We start from the raw sequence: 16,040 nt of genomic DNA, 5'->3' as shown, positions 1-16,040 counted from the left end.
CTGACACTGTGCTCAGGTTCCCTTCATTCTTTAATATGGACACACACACACACACACACACACACACACACACCACATGCACTAAAATTTTTTCAGGCTTTTGCCTCTAATGACCTGCACCTGCAACTCTCTTTGGAGGACTTCCTTTGGCTACTGGAACCACTCTGCTCACACGCACAGGGTGCCTAAAGTGCCTACAAGTTTACAATCATCTCCCATGAAATCCCTGAGCCATTGTCTAACAGGTGCAAAAATGTGGAAATTCACACTTTATTTACATCCCAGAGTTCCCCTACAGACTCATGGAGACTGAAACTTTGAAATCACACCCTGTTTGGATTCTGTTTTCCCATGCTCTTTCTCACTTTCTGACCTGGAAGCAATTTGTTAACTAATCAATTGTATACTAATCCTTGCTTCAGGATCCAACTCTGGAGAAATGGACCTAAGGCAAGAATACAATCCAAGTATTGACACGTCAATAAGAGTAGATGCTACCTGCTTATGTTCTAAATATTGAAGGTGAAAAAAGATACATAAAGTATAGCTTTTAGATTATTAGTTTGTGTGTTGAGTAAATTATTGTGCCATTTTTGTGGGGTCGCTTATAGCAGGGACACCTCTTATAAAAGATGATCTATTAGGAAAATGACGAATCAAGTTTTTTCTTATTTTTGGCCACTTTTATACTGGTACTATTACTAACATATTAATCATAGGAAGCGAAATGATTTGCTGTCCTACTAATTCAATCTATATATTTATGACAACTCTTTAAAATGAGTTCTTCCATAGTCCTTTATATTATGATGAGGAAACTGAGGCACAGAGAGGTTAATTGGCTGGCCCAAGTTTATATAAGCAGACCCAGAAGAACTGAGAATTAAATCCAGGTACCCCCTTGCCTTGGGCTGCACTGCTCCAGAAATAGCCTCCTGACATCTGTGAGGCTGGCAACCAACATTTATCTTAATGTACATTCTGTGTTCTAGACACTATTCTGAGTCTTTTTTTAAGCATCGTTTCTTTAACTCCCATCACAGAAATATTACCAGGAAGGGATGTCACATTGGACAAAGGGGCAAACTGAGGCTTTGCTTGTTTAAGTAACCTGCTGTTATCACAAGGTGGTAGACACCTGTGGGAAAGGTAGAAGGCATTCAGGATTTGAATTCTGTTGGACTGATGTCAGTGCTCCTGGTATGAATTGTACTGTTGCTAGATAATGATGCTCCACGTGCGCGCACCTGGGGCCTCCTTCACCTGCTTTTGCCCTATTCAGGGTCTTTCTTTCCTCCCAGTGTGACCTGGAACAGTCTTACTTGGTTCATCCATAGCCATCTCCGTTGTATTATTTTCAGTTTCTCTATCATATTCTGCTTTCTTGAGGAGTCTTCTATAACAACTTTTTCAAAAACACCCTACCCCACTTCAGTCTTTATTGATTTCTTTCATACCATCCATTTATTTCCTATATAGTATTTACCATGATTTTAATGATCTCTTTCGTTTTAGTGGATTATGTATTTATTGATGGGTTCTTCTAGTTATGATGTAACTTGTATGGTGGTGAGATACTCTGTAAGTTACTGTATTCTGCATAAAATAGTTATTGATATATAGTAGGTGCTTAATACGTATTTATAAAATTAGTTGACTCATGCCTAAATAGATAATCCTCAATTTGAGTCTGGGATCACAAATGAGATTGACTTAATATTCCATTGCCTAAACAAGCTAATAGAGATAAGGAAAGAGCTCAGCTGGGAGGAAATATGCCCTTAAAAGAACTCTGTTGGTTTTCTTCCCGACAAATGGACTACAGTCCATTTTTTCAGTAAAATAAGAACAATATGCATAAACATTTGCATAATGTGGGATTAAATATGAACTTTAGAACATGATTCATATAAATTATAGACTGTTTGTTTGAACTTGAATCCCTTTCACTAAGTAGATTCTTTTCCTTATAATTCTTAGCATAATTCTTTCACATTTAGGAATAATAGCGTATGCCTCCTGTGGCCAATTTAACACCCGCACATTCCTCTGCTTTTAGACAAAAGTACACATTATAAAACGTTTTTTATTGCACTTTGTTTTAAAGTTAGCAAGCTCTTATCTCATGGGGTTTATTAAAAATTCTTCCTATCCTTTATTCATTCAATAGCAACAAGCTGATTACTAAATTTTCTATGCTTAATTATCTCTATCAGCCTTAAATGTTCTGCATTTTAATCATATTTTTTGTTGATAAATAAATACCATTAGATGCATTATAAAGTACAATATTTTAAATTTGCTTTAACTTTGATTTTGTAATCAGGGAATTCACTTGAATCTTGTTAACTTTAAAAACTGAAAATTGTTTTATTATTATTCCCTTGTTCCCATAATTATATTTCAATTGCATTTGTGAAAAAAGGCTGTTGGCTATTTGTGAATCCAAAAAAAAAACAAAAACAAAACAAAACTGTGCATTATTGTAATTAAGTAGGATGTTCAGTATATAAAATCCACATCTAAACTAAATTATATCATTATTTCTTATCCCTATAGTGTAAACTCAGATAAAGTATTTTAATAATTCCAATCATGTCTTTCAGGTAATTTCTCAAATGAAATGTAACTATAACACAATTGTATACTTATATCTTATTATACTGTTTGTAATCAACAAAGTACTTCCACATAAATTAACCATCTATCTTTTTAGAAAATTTGGATTTGGTCATATAATTTAAAATTTTTTCAGTAAGATATATGAGGATAAGAGAAATGAAGAAAGCTGTTTCTGATTACACAATTATTTTATGGTTTGGGCAAAAGTCATACATGTTATCTGATTCCTTGGCCAGTGATCTTTCCAACATAGCATTGTGTTTTGTTTTACATAGATAGATAGATAGATAGATAGATAGATAGAGATATATCGATGTATATATCAGTTGGAGAGACAAGTCTGACAACTCATTTAAGTGACACAAATGTAAAGAACAAATTCTATGAATTTAAATAGACATTAAAATTAGTCTTACATAATCAAGGAACTATTTAGGGCTATATGTTTTAACATGTCTATTTTTCACAGTGATTGATGATTCTTCCATTTATTATCTAAATGTCTGTGGGCATACATATGAATATATATAATTGATTATTGGGTTATCTTATTTATTCAATATATATTTAAGATCTCTAAAGTCATTTATTGATTTTTTTCAACAACCTCATATTCAATTATTGTCACATTACAATTTGAGATTTTACACTTACCTGAATGATGTTGTACATGATTTCAAGAAAAACAGAAATTGTTGGAAGAAATAAAGCTGCCAGCTTTGTATAAGGATTTCTGAATAGTTAACATAAGTAAACTCTCAGCTTTAAATATTTAGTTTTAGGTCTTTAGAAAACTGGCAGTATAGACTGATATCAAAGAGAAGCTCTTGAATCAGGTTTTGCCAGTGTCCTATCAAAATAAAATGATAACAAATTTATGGCCAACTAATCTTTGACAAAGCAGGAAAGAATATCCAGTGGAATAAAGGCAGTCTCTTCAGCAAGTGGTGCTGGGAAAACTGGACAGCGACATGCAGAAGAATGAACTGGACCACTTTCTTACACCATACACAAAAATAAACTCAAAATGGATGAAAGACCTCAATATAAGACAGGAAGCCATCAAAATCCTTGAAGAGAAAGCAGGCAAAAACCTCCTTGACCTTGGCCACAGTAACTTCTTACTCAACACATCTCTGGAGGCAAGGGAAACAAAAGCAAAAATGAACTACTGAGACCTCATCAAAATAAAAAGCTTCTGCACAGCAAAGGAAACAATCAGCAAAACTAAAAGGCAACCGACGGAATCAGAGAAGATATTGCAAACAACATATCAGATAAAGGGTTAGTGTCCAAAATCTATAAAGAACTTACCAAACTCAACACCCAAAAAACAAATAATCCAGTGAAGAAATGGCAGAAGCCATGAATAGACACTTCTCCAAAGAACATATCCAGATGGCCAACAGACACATGAAAAAATGCTCAACATCACTCATCATCAGGGAAATACAAATCAAAACCACAATGAGATACCACCTCACACCTGTCAGAATGGCTAACATTAACAACTCAGGCAACAACAGATGTTGGGGAGGATGCAGAGAAAGAGGATCTCTTTTGCACTGTTGGTGGCAATGCAAACTGGTGCAGCCACTCTGGTAAACAGTATGGAGGTTCCTCAAAAAATTAGAAATAGAGCTACACTATGACCCAGCAATTGCACTACTAGGTATTTGTCCAAAGGATACAGGTATGCTGTTTCGAAGGGACACACACATCCCAATGTTTATAGCAGCACTATCAACAATAGCCAAAGTATGGAAAGAGTCCAAATGTCCATTGATGGATGGATGGATAAAGAAGATGTGGTGTATATATATACAATGGAGTATTACTCAGCACTCAAAAAGAATGAACTCTTGCCATTTGCAACTATGTGAATGGAACTAGAGGGTATTATGCTAAGCAAAATTAGAGAAAGACAAATACCATATGACTTCACTCATTTGAGGACTTTAATATACAAAACAGATGAACATAAGGGAAGGGAAGCAAAAATGATATGAAAACAGGGAGGGGGACAAAACATAAGAAACTCTTAAATATGGAAAACAAACTGAGGTTTGCTGGAGGGGTTGTGGGAGGGGGGGATGGGCTAATGGGTAAGGGGCATTAAGGAATCTACTCCTGAAATCATTGTTGCACTATATGCTAACTAAATTATTTAAAAAAATAACAATTATAACATTGTACATAATAGAATATAAAGACATATATAAAAATAAATTATATATATATATAATATAAAGAGATGTGAAGACCATATTTCCAGAATTTTAGAAAGATAATCACAATCTATAAGGTTAGTGAGACCAGATTAGGAAAATAAATAATGGTTGATAACTCCCTGTTATATATGAAAAATGCATTGACTTGCAATTAAAAGAATAGGCACTTTTTCCCAGTGTTGGTCCCCTGAATGGGGATCACAAGGATCAAAACTTATGTATAATCCTTTTATACCCCCTTTGAAGTTTGTTCCGATACTATTATATCTATTCGATATATAACAGGGCTGGAAGGAAAAGGAGACAATTTAGGGGGTATTAGTTTGTATATATTTTAATTTGTAGATATGCCTTATAAGCAACTTAGTGTGAGAGATGGAACAGCTAAGTGAGAGAGGTCCATGTTCAGGACTTGTTTAAAATGTTGGCTAATGAGGTATTATTGGTGTGGGGGGCAGGTAGAATTTGATAGTGTCATAAACAAATGACATTTTCAGTCAATATGTTCTTAACACTAGTAACTAGATTAAACATTTCCACGTTGGTATGAGGAAATGACATAATATACAGCATGAAATTGGGCTATACGAAGGCCTATGGGAATCCACACCATCCTATCACACGAGCACATGCAATAACACTTTCAGCTGAGGGAAAAACACAAAACAACACAACACAACACAACACAACACAAAACAAAACAAAAAACACCTCACCAAGCACAACAGAGAGTCTGTGAACAATGTAGCAAGTCAGATGAAGCTAGGGCTTTATGTGGGAAAGAGCAGTTCAATTTCTGTAGGAGACAGAAGAGCACTTAAGTCTCAACACATCTCACAATCTGGTGAACTTCTTAAATACATGAGAAAAGGAGGGGGAAAAAGACAGCAACAAGCTTTATAGAGAATGAGGCAGGATCATTGATAAATAAAATATTCTTCTCAAAAATAAACTTAAAAAATAAAAAAAGTTTAAAGAAATGAAAATATTCTTTAAAACTAGTAACAAAGTAGTGGACTTACGTAAGTATTTAAAAAGAAGCACCAATGAATTGTGGGCATGTATTCATTCACTGTCTAAGAAAAACTGGTAAAAAATCATGCAAACACTCTTCTAGACACTGATGATACAGTAATGAATTAAAGTACCTTACCTTGTAGAAATGTTAGCAGAGGACAAATAGTCATCAACAACAACAAACAAAGTGGCAGACAATTCGAAAACTTACTATAAATTTACATTGATCAAGGCAGCATGATTTTGGCAAAAGAATAGACACATACAATTGAATAGAGTACAGAATTTGATCCACAAAAAATCAGTAAACTAATATTTGATAACAAGGCAAAGGCAATTCAGGGGAGAAAAGATAGCTTTCTCAACAAACTGCATTCTAGTTAATAAAGTTGCTTCTCCTGAGGATATAGGTTAACAAGTCTCATGCTGCTACACATGTATACTGACACTGAACAATTAAGTAAATAGATGACAGCTATTGGGAGTCCGGCTTCTTACTGTTGTTATGGGAATTTACAGATAAGCAAAAGGAGGAGAACAGTGAAATTCATGTGGTGATGGATTAGAATTGGAGGCATTAAGAAAAAGTTGTATACTTTGATATAGTTACAGATGGCTACATATTGAAATATTTATAGATGTGTGCATATGTACAAGTTTGTATAGAATATTTGTTTGTTTGTTTTTCTGTCAGCCAAGATGGCCTAGCGCATTGCCACCCAGTACCAATAAACCTAGCACCCAGGTCTTGGTTTCTAATACAGTTTTCCAATTAAATGAACCAGAGCTCCTTGGGGGAAATAGCTGACTCTAGGACTAGACCAAGAAACATATAAGATGAGCTGGGAGCATCTTGCAAGGTCTGGAAGTAAAGGGGTGCTTAACAAACACACAAACACCAAAAACATACCATTGACAGGGGTATTTCAAAAGCTCACAGAACAAAAAAAAATGTCTCAATGGCCAAAACTGGATTAATTTGAGCAAGAAACTAAAATATTACATTATAATTACATGGGTAAAATAAATATCCATGCATTCCGATTGATATAAATAAATGATTCAATCAATACATGAGTGAGGAAGAGAAGACAAATCTCCCTTAATATGAGTTCCAAATATTTATATAAAAACTCTGCCCTCAAGCAGGAAGATTCTACATTCCCACTACGTAAGTGTGTGATGTACATAGTAACTTCCTTCAAAAGAGTATAGTATGAAAATTGGAAGAAACAATTGTTCTTTTTAACTTTATTAATTTATTTTGAGGGGGGAGGGGCAGAGAGAGAAAGGGAGAGAGAGTATCCCAAGCAGGCTCTGCACTGCCAGCACGGAACCTGACACAGGGCTCGAACCCATGAACCCTGAGATCATGACCTGAGCTGAAATCAAGAGTAGGACACTTAACCGCCTAAGCCACCCAAGTGCCCCAGAAGAAACAAGTACTTTTATTTTATTTTATTTATTATTTATTATTTTTATGTATTTTTTTTGTGTGTAGAAACCTGAGAAACACTATCTCAGCCAGGTATCAAGGTCAATATCAACAATATAAAATCAAGCTGATGTTAAGTACCCTTGACACAATATCAGGAAAATGGCACTTTACCTCCATGGCCTTCTCCTCCAAGCCAGACTCAGGCTAATGACAGAAGAACATTAGACAGATTCCAATAGAAGGCCTCCCAACACAATACCTGGCCAGTTCTCCCCAAAACCATCTAGGTCATCAAAAGCATGAGAAGTCTGAGAAACTGTCTTTGCCAAGAGAAGCCTAAGAACACATGACTACTAATGAAATGTAATATCCTAGATGGAATTCTGAAACAGAAAAATTATTAGATACAAAGGAAACCTTAATAAAGTATGGACTTCAATAATAGCAATATATCAAAATAGATCCATTTATTATAAAAAGTTATATATTATACTAACATCATATGTTAATAGTAAATGGAACTAGGTAAAGCATGTATTGGAACATTATGTTCTACGTTCTTTATTTTTCTGTGAATCTGAAACTATTCTAAAAATAAAGTTTAAGAAAAATAAAGTGAGTTTAACAGACAGAGGGGATAAATTATGTGTGTTGGGGGAGGTTCTGTTACTTTTGTTAATATGATCAAAGAGGGGGATTCTAGATTACGGTGATATTTGAGCATAAAGCTGAAGGGACTTAGGGAGATAGTTATGAGGATTTCAATGGGAACAGTCTTCCAGAGAAAGGAACTAACAAAATGCAAACACTTAGCAGGGAAGGGGTAGGGGAAGAAAGCATGTTCATGTTAGAAGCCTTCATGTCATAGAAAGGACATAAATGTACCTACAGCTGAGTGAACAAGGGGATAATTCTAGGCTATGAGATTCAAGAGGCAACAGACTTCTAGAGTCTTACAAGCCATGATAAGGAGTCTTAACCTTCATAATATTGAAATCACAGGAGGGTTTGTGGCTGCGGAGGATCCTGACATAACTTAATGTTAAATGGGTAACTCTGACTGGCGTATGGGAAAATAGATTTTATAAGGAAAGAAAGGAGACAGAGAAAATGGTGAGGTGATCCAAATAATCCTGATAAGTGAATGTTCTCATTGGGATGAAAACAGAGAAAATGGTGAGGTGATCCAAATAATCCTGATAAGTGAATGTTCTCATTGGGATGAAATTAACAGAAGTGGAGTAGGTAGGAATGAATCCAAGGCTTTGGCTTGAACATCCGATTAGAGCTGCCATTTGCCCATTAGAGGCGCTGGAGAAGTTCAGGTTGTATGAGGAATTAGGGAATCAAGGTTTTGATTTAAAACATGCTTTATTCAATATCCAAGTGGAGATAACCCACATGCCTTTGGACATTCAAGTCTGGAATTTAAGGAATTGTCAGGACTGACTGAGACTATTGAGTTTCACCAGTGCATTCCAGGGTTATTAAAGCCATGAGAGTGGTTGAAATTACACATGCAGTACAAAAATAAGAATGCAGTTTCAGTCTCAATGGAAGGTAAGAAAATGCAAATCTTATAATTAAGGTTTAAGGTTACCTGGCTTAATATTTGACAATGAAAGCCAAAATTCTGAAAAAAGCAAGGATAGTACTGAGTGCTGTTAAGGCATAGCAGGGTGGGCATAGTCCTTGGTATACAAAAAGAAGAATATTATTAATGATGAGAGTAAAATGCATAAAATTTTGTTGAAAGTAATTTGTGAATAAGGATCAAAGTCTTAGAATGGTTTACAGTGTTTAATGAATAAAATTCTAAGAAAGTTTCTTAAGAAATTAGGCATTTGAAAGAGAGGCTTGGGTATAACCATATTTATCAAAGCATTGTTTAGTATGAGATGTACTGGACCTTTTTATGTTTGCACCTTCAGACGCACTCTCAGTTTTTACTTTGCTCAGTGCAGCAGGAGATAAATTTGTAGGAACTGTGTCAGTGGGCTCACTAGTCCTTGGGTGCATTTAGCCGGTGTCAGTGGGCTCACTAGTCCTTGGGTGCATTTAGCCGGTGTGAGGCATAGGCAGGAGATGATGGGTAGAAGGAGATGGAGGTAGTCTTCTCCACACCACACCCTTAATGGGCAGTTGCTTTTCTTTACAATGAGCCACAGCTTCTTTCAGATAGCTGGTGCTCTGTTAGAATAACCGGTACTCTCTCGGAAGTAATGTCTACTCCGGCGCCTTCCTCCTGTAGATCCAGGAGGGGTAACAAGTTTATGCTGCTGTGAATTCTGCCATGCCACCATCCCTAGTTAGTGCCTTTAACACTGCCCTCACTGTCTATTAAAACAGTCTCAGTCACTGAGTATGTCATTTGTTGCCTGTAAACATTCTGACAGAAACATTGGAGAAATTTGGAAATGAACTAAATGTCTATGAAAGGGGAAGGGTAAGAAAGTCATGCAACTTACATGCAATATAATGACATGATGAAGTCATCAGAACAATCTACATATTCTTCTACCAAATATATACAAAATGCTTTTTTTCTAGGCATTTTTCTAGGTGAAAAGAATAACAGACTCCTTGAGGAGTTTGCATTCCAGAAATATAGTCTTACATACATAAAAAAAACGTTTATTTATGAAACACCCCGAAGAGATCGCTGACATTAGAAGTAATGTTTTCTTTGTTCCCTGTATCTATGAATCTGTTTCTACTGGGCTTTGGTTGTTGTTTTTTTTTGTTTCCTAGATTCCACATATAAGTGAAATCACACAGCATTTTTCATTTCTCTGTCCGACTTATGTCACTTAGTAAAAATCCCTGTGCGTCCATCACAAATGGCAAGATTCCATTTTTTATGGCTTAGTAATGTTCCATTATGTATGAATATACGTGTGTGTGTGTGTGTGTGTGTGTGTGTGTGTGTGTGTGATATCACATCTTGAATATCTTCAATAATATGTCATCTATCAGGGAAATTAAAGAGAAACTTATTTTTATATCTCAAATTTTTAATTAGTGGAGAAGGTATAAGTGAATTTCCTGCCTGTGGTTTCACGTCAGCTTCCAGTGACAGAAATGAACATCAGAGTCTGTCAAATGCAAATTAATGAGTGTTTCACATGCCATCAGCCTACACTAAGTATTTCTCATTTAAGAAAGAGTGTACAGTGCTAAAAATTGTCCATATTTAACACTGTATTTGATTTGACAGAGCTTCTTTCTTGAGTTAGGTCTAGAAACCAGTAGTTCAGACAAAACTGTTGGCCTGCTTATGTCTTAGAGTGGGAGGGGTGAAAATGGGGACAAGAGGGTGTAGTGGTAGGATGTGCTTGGCAGTCTGGAGGAGAAGAAGGGAAGTTAAATAGCTGTGGAAGAGCAAATTATAACATAAATGTCCAGACATTTATAATAATTTTCACAGTGGAGACATAGATAAGTTAATATTTTAACTATTCAATGTTTTAAATTTTTTAATTAAATATTTTAAATATTTCAAATATTCACGGGTATTATGGATTTCATTTTATTTATTATTATTATTTTTTAATGTTGAATGCTTAATGAATTTGTGTGTCCTCCCTGCACAGGAACCAAGCCAGTCTTCTCTGTATCGTTCGAATTGTACTATCTGTACTGCCAAGGCGAGCACGAGAGAATATTTTGGATTTTAAAAAATAATTTCAGTCTTTTTGTTTCATGAAACTTTTTGTCAATCTGATTACAGGATAATGTTTTTAAATCATTAATTAAGATATGAGACACAAGTATTAAAAATAAAATCAATGCTATTAAAATACAGCTACCAAAACATTTTAAAAACTGATTTTGGTTAAATAATATATATGCTTCTTGATTAATGCAATAAATTACAAAACCCATCAGCAGATCTATTAGTACCATGGTGTCAAAGAAAAAAATGAACATACAAAGCACTTAGTATGATATTTAATTCCTACTGAGGATAAAATCACAGATACCTCTAATACTTCTGTGTAGTAATACCCATAAACATAATTGGGAGGGATGCTAAATTTCAGTTCGAGAATAGTACAAATATTGATGTAATAGATTTTAAGTTTAAATATATAAACTCTATGTTAAGATTTCTTAGAACTACTTACAAAATTTTTAAAAAAAGACTTAAATTTTGAAGAATATGTAATTTTGTAATAACATTAGGCAGAAGACTGGAATGAATAGTAAACCTACGGGGAGGACATATGGATTAAAATTCTGAGTTTGTCACTCTCTTAATGAGCTTAGGCAATTTTATTAACTAGGTTTTATTTTCATTATATCTGGAATGGGAATCATAAGCTTATCTTATACAGAGATAAAATGATTAAATAAAATCATGTGTATAAAAAGAATCTGAAATATAGTAGATTAATAATATATAATTATAGTCTCCTTTCCTTCAAGCTGAAACTATTGATTAGTTCATTAAATAATTATATTCTATTAATGTGCAGTAAAGCAATATGCATTTGCCTGGGAAACTATAAATGAGATTTGAGAAGGTCATTGTAAACTATTACAGTAACCATTTTAAAGGCATAAGCACATCCATGGTTTATTCAAAGTATTAATCTGGAGTCTGTGGTAGACACTGTGTGTTCCACACGGATACTGTTTACCAAGCCAGTCTACTTACTAGCCAGCTGTTGTTAGGTATGGCTGCTCCATGCTTATAGCTAACTCCTTCTGAGAAATTTTCTGGACTGATGAGTACCACCAAACTAGGGACTGACTCCACTCACCACTATGATCAGTAACAATGAGGGGCAAATAGATCCTTTGCCTCAAGGTGGGTCAACTGTATTCCAGAGTCTTCTCTCTGTGGATCAGGCAAGGCTATACTCAATCTGAGAATATGTCTCTATGATCTTTCTTTTTCCTGCTTTATTCCCTTTTATTACAGTTGTCTCCTGAGAAGCACATTTTCAATCAATCACCTATATCCAAAGCCAAGTCTCAGACTGGATCTAGGGAAGTCCGTAAGATTGTACATATATAGTCTGAATGAACTTCTACTCTGTTAGAAGTGAGCCATTCAGTTATTTTTCAAATATTTATTTGGTGCCTACTTTTGCCAGATGCATAGCACACTTTAGATGCTTGAGATGCAAACAAAGACTTCTGCCCTTGTGTAACTTACATTCAAGCAGGAAAAGATAAACACTACCCAATAAATGTAATAAATATGAAAACAGTAGAGAGAAAGTATTCAGTGCTATTGGAAAATAGTAGAGCAATATAGGGGAATCTGAATATAGGGTCTGGGGAAGGGAAGAGAAGTGAAATTCCAGGTTGGCCTCATTGGGAAGGTGTTATGTGAATAAAACTTTGAAGTAAGGGGAACTATACAAGTAGATATGCAAGGGAAATATTTTCAGCCAGAGTAAAAGCCTATAGCAATGGAGTGCCTGGCTTGTTTTAGTTGTGTCTGAGAAAGATAAGTGAAGGGGAGAGTATAGGAAGAGAGGACAGAGTGAGAGTAGGAGGTTTTTTTATGCCAGAAAGGAAAGTATATTAAGAGGTAGTGGCATCAAGCCAAGTGATCAAACTATGGGGACTGGAAATTGACCACTAGATTGAAACTATAACCTTCACTATGTAATTAATATATTGCAATGCTTTTCGAATAAATATATATTTTCTTTTACCTGGATTATTCAAATGGCCTCTAAATATTCAAATGGTCTAACGTGTAATTCCTAGGACATGCTACAATCTTTGTTAGTGACAAATAAATTTGCAAATATCCTTTTATCTATCTTGATTTCACTTTTCTGTGAAGTTGGCCTGGGAAACTGTTTAAATTTTAAGACTCATAGTATTACAGCTTATTGTTTGAAAGCATTAACTTTGGAACTTGGATGCCTGGTTTCAAATCACAGCTGTCCTAGTCCTACCAGATGCCTTTGAACTTCCTCCACTTACCTTGCTGTGCATGTTGTATTATTGTGGATTTTTAGGGTGCTTTGAGTTAAATTAGCTGATACCCATAAAATAAATGATATATTTTCTGGATATTCAATTTTGAATGGACTATTTAATGCAATGATAACAGTATATTAAAATAATGTTTCTCACACACACAGCATGTTTATCATAGGTCAGTTAGTGAAGATGGTTCCACCTTATCTTCCCCCCCCCCCCAGGATCTCATTTTCAATTCACTTAGGCCAGAAGTTCTTTTATTTTTAATTTATTTGCAGTATAGTTAACATACAGTGTTGAATTGGTTTCAGGGGTACGTTACAGTGATTCAACAATTCTGTATATTACTTAGTTAGTGCTCATCAAGAGACATGTACTCTTAATCCCCTTCACCTATTTTACCCATTCCCCTACCCTCCTCTCCTCTGGTAACCATCTATTTGTTCTCTATAGTTAAGAGTCTGTTTTTTGGTTTCTCTCTCTTCCCCCCCCCACTTTGTTTCTTTCCTTCAATTCCACAAATGAGTGGGGCGCCTGGGTGGCTCAATAGGTCAAGTGTGTGACTTCAGCTCAGGTCATGATCTCCCAGCTTCTGAGTTCAAACCCCATGTTGGGCTCTGTGCTGACAGCTCAGAGCCTGGAGCCTTCTTCAGATTCTGTGTCTTCCTCTCTCTCTGCCCCTCCCCTGCTCAAATGCTGTCTCTCTCTCTCTCTGTCTCTCTAAACAATAAATAAACAATAAAAAAATTTTTTAAAAATTCACATAGGAGTGAAATCATATGGTATTTGTCTTTCTCTGACTGGTTTATTTTGCTTAGCATTATACTCTATAGATCCATCCGGTTGTATATACATATACATATATATGTATATATATACATATATATACATGTGTGTATATACATATATATATATGTATATATGTATATATATATATATAATTATTACTATTATATGCCCATTCATCTGTCGATGGACATTTGGGCTGCTTCCATAATTTGGCTAATGTAAGTAAGTCTGCAGTAAACATAATGGTACACATGTACTTTCAAATTAGTGTTTTCACACTCTTTGGATAAATACCCATTAGTGTGATTACTGGATCATATGGTAGTTCTATTTTTAATTCTTTGAGAAATCTCCATACTGTTTTCCACAGTGATTGTGCCAGTTTGCCTTCCCACAAACAGCGCACAAGGGTTCCTTTTTCTCTACATCCTCGCCAGCACTTGTTGTTTCCTGTTTTTTTTTATTTTAGCCATCTGACAGGTGTGAGATAGTATCTCATTGTGGTTTTGATTTGCATTTCCCTGATGATGAGTAATGTTGAGCATCTTTTCATGTGACTGCTGGTCATCTATATGTCTTCTTGGGAGAAATGGCTATTCAGGTCTTCTGCCCATTTTAATTGGATTATTTGGGGGGGGGTTGGTGTTGAGTCGTAAAGGCTCTTTATATTTTGGATACTAACCTTTTACAAATATGTCATTTGCAAATATCTTCTCCCATTCAGTAGGCCATCTTTTAGTTTTGCTGATGGTTCCACCTCATCTTTATCAGAATTTCAGGCTAAGGGAGACAGACATGCTTCTCTGTCTACTTCCACCTTTACCAAGGCAAGAAAAAGTAACTTTGCAAGTGACCTTCAGTCATTTAACATCTCCACACACATCAGTTTACACACTTCAATTACACTCCCTTTTCATTGACCAAATCAGGTGAATTTGTCTAACTTCAAAGGTACTGGTGAAATACCTTCCTAGCAAACAGTCAGAAGTTAGAAATATCTGGTAAATAACATAGATGATTATGACAATTCAAGCCCTCATTAACCAAATATGAGGCTGATTCTTCCTCCTGGAGAAAAATGTGCAAACATACCACTCACAAGTTCCATCCAGACTTGTCATCAAGTTCAAATCGAGGGAGTGTGGAAGAAATATAGCATGAAGTAGTTTCTATATCAAATCTACACGAGACTTCTCATGACCAGAGATTAAGAGATAGCATGTGACACAGGGGCAGTATAAGTGCAACAAATTTTCTCCAGAAAATGATGGCTGTTTTGAAATTGTGTTTGCTTGTCCTACTATTCTGACAGTAGAGTATTAAGCCATAATTAGATCTTATTCTCCAGTTTTGTCTCTTGAGAGGATCTCCCTTATCTAGTAGTCTTTGTGCCTCTTCATTTTCTGGAATTCTTTCATATTTGTTGACCTCATGGACCACTGCTGAAGAAGGCAGAGTGAATAGTATCACTCTTTGCAAGACAAGATGAGCAAATTTCTTAGCCTACTTACTGGCTGTGCAAGTTGACGGCCCCAGAATCATCTTAACCTCACTCAGACCCAGAGTTTTGGATCTGGCCTGGCAAGACAGTTCTTCAAAACTAAGTCCTCTTTTTCTTTTTGGCTCCAGTTTTAGTTTCATGTGTCAAGTGTCACTCCATAGAAATATGTTCCATTTAAACATACTTCTTAGATTTTCTATATTTATTTATTTTCTTACCACTGCTCCACAGGTCTTGCTGTGTCTACTTCATTATAGGTTTCTTAGTCTTATTAGGTTTTACTGGACGAAACATAGTTTCAATGTCTTTAATATGAGACAATTTATCTGGTATAAGGATGTATTGAGAACCAAACACTTAACTGGGTCCTTAATTTTGCTTAAATAATCTGTTCAGAAGTTTGAAAATAGCCATGATGGTCATTCTTTTGCTTTGAGTTCTGCTACAAAAGTTTCAATCATCCATTTTCAAACCAAACTATTATTTCTTTTTA

The 16,040-nt window shown here is 35.3% G+C and overlaps 1 non-coding gene across 1 annotated transcript; it reads right to left on the bottom strand.

Annotated features, from left to right (window-relative positions):
• Window positions 1–10,856: 10,856 nt before the first annotated feature.
• LOC125147249 (U6 spliceosomal RNA) lies at window positions 10,857–10,963 on the bottom strand. Its single transcript, XR_007145089.1, has one exon. It is a non-coding gene; the product is annotated as a U6 spliceosomal RNA (small nuclear RNA).
• Between the last annotated feature and the right edge of the window lie 5,077 nt (window positions 10,964–16,040).

Source organism: Prionailurus viverrinus, chromosome A1 (genome assembly GCF_022837055.1).
Source record: "Prionailurus viverrinus isolate Anna chromosome A1, UM_Priviv_1.0, whole genome shotgun sequence".
NCBI classification, from domain to species: Eukaryota; Metazoa; Chordata; class Mammalia; order Carnivora; family Felidae; genus Prionailurus; species Prionailurus viverrinus.
The sequence above is the reverse complement of the archived record's forward strand: the minus strand, read 5'-3'. Positions and strand labels throughout refer to the sequence as shown.